We start from the raw sequence: 7,685 nt of genomic DNA on the forward strand, positions 1-7,685 counted from the left end.
AATTTTTATGATATATAGTGGTTTTTGGTACTAACGTAGCTAATCAAAACTAATTTTTCAAATGTTTTTTTTCCTATTATGTATACCCAAATTTAACCAATAACAATATCCAATTGCAACTTTGAAATTTAATTACGATTTGAATTAAGTAAAAATATTTTAAAACATGAAAAAATCAAAATATACAAACCTCCAAGTGAAATGTAACGTAATTCAACATTGTTCACCATAATAAATAATGCATTAACCTAAGAAATCACGTGGGATGATGAATTCTTCGCGTGATTCTGCTACATCATCTTTATAACTTCAAGTTGGTATTGAAGTTCTTCATTTTTTCTTTGATATGTTGCTTCTCTCTCTATTCCAATTCATCACAAAGCCATGCATATGGACAGAGAACTGCTATCATTTGCTTGAAAAAATGGCTCCACGCCAGAAAAACAGCAACAAACAACAGTAACAAAAATTAGAAGTTAATTGAAAGTTGAAAGGTTACAAGTGAGTCAAGTTCAAATTAGAATCCTAACCCCGCAAACGACAACAATAGTAAACATCAGCAAACAACAGCAGCAGCGGGATTAAATTTTAAATCAGAATCCTAATCCAGTTTTAACAACAGCAGCAACCACTAGTTTATTCCAGTATTTGTGGAATATTCATTATTAAAGTGAAAGTAGATTAATGACTATATGCATTACAATTAAATATCTTTACGATATTAGTGTAATGAGCATATGCATTACGATTTTCTTTACTAACAAATAATTTCACAGTTCTGATCATTGTTTTCTATATCGGCAAACTTCATTCTTTAACATTTCTTAATATTGAATGAAGCTTGAATATCAGCAAACTTCATTAGTTACAAACATGCTTTTAACAAATAATATTGAACGAGGAAGAAAATAATTAGATGCGGCACTGATGATATGTTTTGGTAATCATATCATATGTTTTAATTTTATCTTTAAAATAAAACTTGGTTTATAAGTTAAATAAGTACAGACAAAATGCGAGTGACAAAACATAGGTTTACATTTTGCATTAGTTTCAAAATAAAGTATTGGTTCAATTACATCATAATTTCTTCCACCATAACTTTTTGTGCTAATAATTCACACAATTTACTTTTCATTTATAATTTAAGATAAACTATATTAATGACCACTAAACTATTTATCCTTTTATTTTTACTACCGATTATTTATTTTTATCAATCAAACCACTTAATTATTTAATTGTTGTAAATCAAGCCACTTGTTGTTAATAGTTAACGGAAGTGTTGACGTTGCAGTTAAACAAATTGGTGTAATTATACATTTAATCCACAATACTTGTACATTATATCAATTTGATAATAATTTTAATTTAATTTAATAAATTTAATTATCTAATAAGATTGTAACATGTATCACAACATTGAAAGAATTTTTTTAATTTAATTATTATATTTTCTACCGAAACATATGGTGACACATATCACCTCGGATTGGATGAAAAAAATGATACTAGAAGAAGACAAAGAGGGGTGATGAGGGATTCGAACCTGTGCATAGTTGGATTAAAAACAAACGCTGAAGCCACCAAGGTAGGGGCAATGCTTAGTTTCAAAGCAACTTATAAAATTTGCCATACTGTAAAGAATGAAAGAAAACAAAGTTAAGAAAAGAATTGTTAAGTTAAAAAATTATTTACTGATTATATATATATATATACATTATTGTTAAAGCTTTTAAAATAATTTTGAGTAATATATATATATATGAAAGTATTAATAAATTTTTTAAATTTGTTCTTAAGTTAAAAAATTAATTTGATGATTATATGTATAAATTATTGTTAACTTTATCAAATAATTTACTTTTTAAAATAATTTCATAAATCTTTTTAATTAAAATAAATTGATTTTTAAATCAAAAAAATAACAAATTGATTTATATATATATGTAAAATTATTAGCAAGAAAATTAAAATTATTACTTAACACAAAAATAAATTTAATGATTATATATATATTGTTGTTAATTTTATCAAATAGTTTCATGTATTTATTAACAAAATTAAATTGATTTATATATATATATATATATATATATATATATATATATCTTTTCTTTCATTCATTACTGTATGTTGTTCATTTTGATACCAGGAAGTGCTCCTAGCTTGGTGGTTTGGGCGTTGGTTTGAAATCCAATATTGCACATTCGATTCCCCTTCCTCGTCTCTTTGTGATTTCTGCTTTAGCATCAATTTTCCATCCAATTAGATGGTGACTGATTCGGTGGAAAATAAAATAATTAAATTAAAAGAAAACTTCCATTCATGTTGTGACACGTGTCACAATCTGATTAGATGATTAAATTTATTAAATTAAAATTAATATTAAATTGATATAATGTATAGGTATTAAGGACTAAATGTATAATTATGCTAATTTTTTTAACTATCATGTCAGCACTTCCATCAACTATTAACAACAGGTGGCTTGATTGATAATAATTAAATAGTTAGGTGATTTAATTAATAGATCAGTTGTAAAAGTAAAAGGAATAAGTAGTTGAATGGTCAATGTTATAATTTACCCTATAATTTAAGTGCGATAAATAAAAGACTGCTAAGGAATTTGCTGCTTTAAACAAAAAGCTAATGCAAAGCAACCTTAGCCCCCGCGAGATGCTTATCGCCTTCATTACCATATTCCCTCTTCAAACTCCTATCACGTTCTCTTCTCACCGTTGGATATTGATCCAATGGATTTTAGCGCTTTCTGATTATCGATGAACAGCTTAGATTATGGGAGTGTAATGCAGCTGCGGAGTATCATACTGTACTTGACTACATGGCTGGATTAAGAGTATTGAGAACAGTTTTTTTTTTTAAAGAGAAAATAACCTCATTGGCCGAAAATGTCATATAATATACGATTTTAATCATTTTTTTTGAATTTGTCAAAATGACCAACAAATTCGCAACGCGATCTCAAATTCGCAACTCAGGTTCCAAATTCGCAACACGAAAGTCGAAATTCGTAACGCGATAGTCTAAAATCGCAACGCGATTTTAAGATTCGCAACGCGATTTTAAGATTCGTAACGCGATAGTCGAAATTCGCAACGCGTTTGTTTTTTAAGAATTTTCTCTAAAAAGAAAGTATCCGCGCGGACATGTCAAAGACACGTATTACCACGACCACGACTACTGACATAATATGATAAATATATAAAATTAAAAATACATAATTCACACATAAATAATACATGAATTAAGTTTTTATCATTTTCCTTTCATATTTATACACTCTTGCTCACCAAATTTTTTTAAAAAATTGGTCAATTATGTTATTGTATTATTAAGATTAAGTTTTAGTCACTTACGTTATTGTATTATTAAGATTAATTTCTGATCATTATCCTTTTATATTTATACACGCTTGCTCACCAAATTCAAAGAAACATAAGTTTGGTCACTTATGTTATTGTTTTATTAAGTTTTAGACACTTACATTATTATTTTATTAAATTTTGGTCACTTAGACGTTGAATGTCGTTAGTTTGATGATGTAACTCATTAGTAAAATTGTTTAATATTTATTTTAACCCCTAAATTTTAGATAAAATATTAATTACGAGTCTTTTGTATAAATTTAAATTAGTTTAGGGATAACAGTAGGTTTACAGTTGTAAGAAAAGGCATAAAAAAAAGTAATGAAGATCGTGAAAAATACAGAGAATTTGTCATTAAAACTATGAAAAGATTCACCACCACGATGACGTCACCACCTCGAGCTGAGAAAATTAGATATTCTTCAATGGCAACGTTATTGACGACACAATACCATGTTTGTATCTCTGATGCGTTGTTGACCAACGAAATCCCTGTGATGCGAAAGATCGTCGAGAATGTTTCATCGCATCCGAATGTGATCGACCTCCACGATGTTTTAAAGAATAAACTAGTGTTCACTTAGTACTAGAACTCTGTTTCGGCGGTGAATTGTTCGATTGGATCATTGCGAAAATGAGGTATTTCGAGGTCGATGCGGTGACGATGGTGCAACAGATTGTACACCGTACAACTCACAGACACTATTTGTTCAACTCACAGAATTCATCATGTGTTGATGAACAACCGTACAAACACTATGTGTGCAACTCACGAAATTCATCATGTGTTGATGAACAAGCTACATGCACTATGTGTGCAACCCACGAAATTCATAATAAGTTTATGAAGTTCCGTATGGGTACTTTGTGTGCAAAACTAAGAAATTCATAATAAGTTTATGAATTTTCGTATTGGTAGTGGGTGTGTAACCCACGTAAATTATAATAAGTTCGTGAATTACCGTATTGGCACTACTTATGCAAACTATAAAGTTTATAATGAATTGAAAGAGTTAATTGATATTATGAATAATTATTAGAGTAGAAACCGTTCTAAAATAAAAGATTAATGCCTAATTTTGCATTTAGCAGAAATGTGTCAATCGTGCAAGTTATAAAAAATGTTAAATGCCTTTAGGACAAAAGACTAATGTCTAACGGTGCAATTTGGAAGAAAGATGCCACTAATACAAGTTGGATGAAGAACAATGCATAATTGGCATGAAATGATGTCATAAATGAAAATATATAACAATGCATAATTGACATGAAAGTATGTCATAAATGAAAATGTATAACAGTGCATAATTGGCATGAAAGGATGCCATAAATGAAAATGTAAAACAGTGCATAATTGGCATGAAAGGGTGCCATAAATGAAAATACATAGCGGTATATTAATGGTATATAAGGTGTCACGATGATTATAAAAGATAAAGAACCATTTGGCACTTTGGTGCAATACATGTATAGTATTTTCTCATTTAACGTACATAGGGCAAATAAAGAATAATTGGGAAAAATATACATAAGGATAGGTATGTTGGGACTACTAAAAATGATTTTGATGATTGTATGAAAGAAAAATCTAGTTTAACTGAGAATGATTTATCTATTCCTTATGGAGTATGCGATTTAGTTCGTCATTAAATAGTCATGAGATACTTATGTATAAATTGCAAATTTTTTATAATATTATGTCTCACTAAGTATATACTTAACGTGTGTTGATTTCACGCGTATGTAACAGCAAAGACTAGTCCGATACTGGGAGCAGGAGCAGCTATCATCAATCTAAGGTTGACTCTCATCAGTAACAATAGGATAATCACGTTATTTTGAAAATTACTAACATGTAATTGAAATTAAAAAAAATTGCTCTAGATTGTATTTAAAGTGATAACTTTGAAAATATGTTTCAACGACTGTTTTCTAGTTGTATAAAAATGTTTTTAGTTTTAAATTTTAAGACAATTTTAAGGGTTTCCAAATGAAAAATTGTTTTAAAAGTGATGTGACATCTATATTTCGTATACTGAAAGATATACGAGAGATGTGTGTTACAGTCAAACCCTGAAAAAAAAGATAAACAAAAACAACAGTAAAAAACCGTAAGCTAACAAAAGACAGAGAAAAATATGTCACAAAGACAGAGATAAACGTGTCATAAATACAGAGAACATGTCACAAAGATATAATTATTCTTATTAAAAACTAAAAAAACAAATAAAAAAGATAACCAACAGGCGACAACTAACATTAAAATCAGTGTCGTCACCGGTTAAACAAAATTAAAGAAGAAAAAGTTAGATCGATCAATAAAATTGACACAAATTGTAAAGAATAAAAAAAAGAGGAAGAAAACTTCTAAAGTTTTAGATTATAAATTTAAAATAAGTAAAATTACTGTCAAAATCAGACATTGTAACGATGGTATCTACCTTACTTTGATATCATTGAGATTTAAAGAGATTGTATTGAAAATAGACGTATTTATAATTACAAGTAATACTTTTATATGATTATAATAATATAATTAACAATATCATATAACAACTAAATTACAAAAAAATGCACATTTATGATTACAAACAAAATGAATTAATATAATACATAAATATACAAATTGATAATTGAAATACGTTATATTTAGATCAAAGTAATTAATTATTTACTCATATGTAATATAATTTAAATCAAAATATTTATATCAATTTTACCAAGATTTCATTAATTAGATTAATACTATATTAAGATGCGACGTGTAAACCAATAAGAAAATATTACCGTTTAGTTTTGCCAAAAAAGAGGACCTAAATAGGTCATAGTCCACTCCATGCCTAAAAATATTAGAATACAACTCGAACAAAAATATATATGAATTATATTAGAAAGTTACATTAACTCATTTGATATATTTTTTAGATTTAGCTTAAATATAAATATGGTTGCTTTTATATTTTTAAATTGAAATTAATTTATTAATTATGTTAGATACATTTTTATTATATTTATATTATCCAAGCTAAAGGTTAATATATAAATCTCCATGATACGTAGGAAGGGACTTCTTTACACAATCTCAAGATTTTCTTTTATCTCTTTACAACTAACGTTATCAACCAACCGTCATATCATCACCATCTGTGATTCAAGGCTCGAATAAGAAGAGACGAACTACAGGGGTCGACATAATATCTCATGAGAAAATAAGTCCACTAGGATCCCATTTTTGGTACAAAATGAATTTTGGATTTAATTCTTTAATAATTGATATATCAACTAAACTTGTTTACACATTCTTTTGTGTACAAACTTTGTGTGAAATGTCAATGATATGTATAGTGTTGGATAAAGACAAAAATGCTTTGGTCGTGGATGGAACAATGAAACTGGTCGACACGATTTATCATTGTCCCTGCAATTATCAACCACGGTGAGTTGAGACGTGCGGATGACCCAACTCTCAGAAGCAGATGAAACGTCAAACATATTGCTCTGCTCTCGCAGATGACCTTCAGTTTGGGGAGAAAAAATAGTAATGGAATTTACGGAACGACCATATTAGGCAACTTCTCATTTATCGCTGTTTGCTCATTCAATTTTTCGATATTACTTCATTTGCATTAAAAAAGAAAAAAAAAAGACTTTCTGGGTTTTCACTTTTCATTCTGCTGGTTAGGGTCTTTTGCTTATTTGGGCTTCAAGGGCCCTTTACTTGCTCCTTTCCTCTTGATTTTCATTGTAACCCTCCTTTTATATGAAAGAAGTTCTTGTATAATGACGATGATGATAAAGAGCAGAATCAGTAGACCAGTCGGTAGTAAATTGGTAAGTAGGCCAGAATCTATAGCTGCTTTGCTCAATAATGAAACACAGTTTAAATTCAACGAATAATGAGGGAACAGATTCTTCCATGAGCTATAAAGCCCAATTTAATCTAAAAGGTGGATTAAAATAGACGTAGAAAAAGAATTCAAAAAAGTATAGTCAGATAACAAATCAGAAGTCGCATAACAAAAATTGCACATTAGAAAACATTCAACATAATAGTATATTCACGACTTAATATAAAAAAAATTCTTAAATTATACTTATTTTCCCATTTAGATGTTTAAACTTTTTTAGTCAATTTAAGTGTCTAACCGTTATCAACGTAATTATTTAGATGTCTCGTCCGTCACCGATATTAAAAGATCATGTTATTAGACATATGTCTCATTTATAAAAATTTAAAATTTTTATTCAAATACAAAATAAAAAATTATATTTAAAAAACCCAACATTTTCTTAAAT

This window comes from Hibiscus syriacus, unplaced genomic scaffold, assembly GCF_006381635.1.
Source record: "Hibiscus syriacus cultivar Baekdansim isolate YM2019G1 unplaced genomic scaffold, ASM638163v2 tig00113337_pilon, whole genome shotgun sequence".
Lineage (NCBI taxonomy): Eukaryota > Viridiplantae > Streptophyta > Magnoliopsida > Malvales > Malvaceae > Hibiscus > Hibiscus syriacus.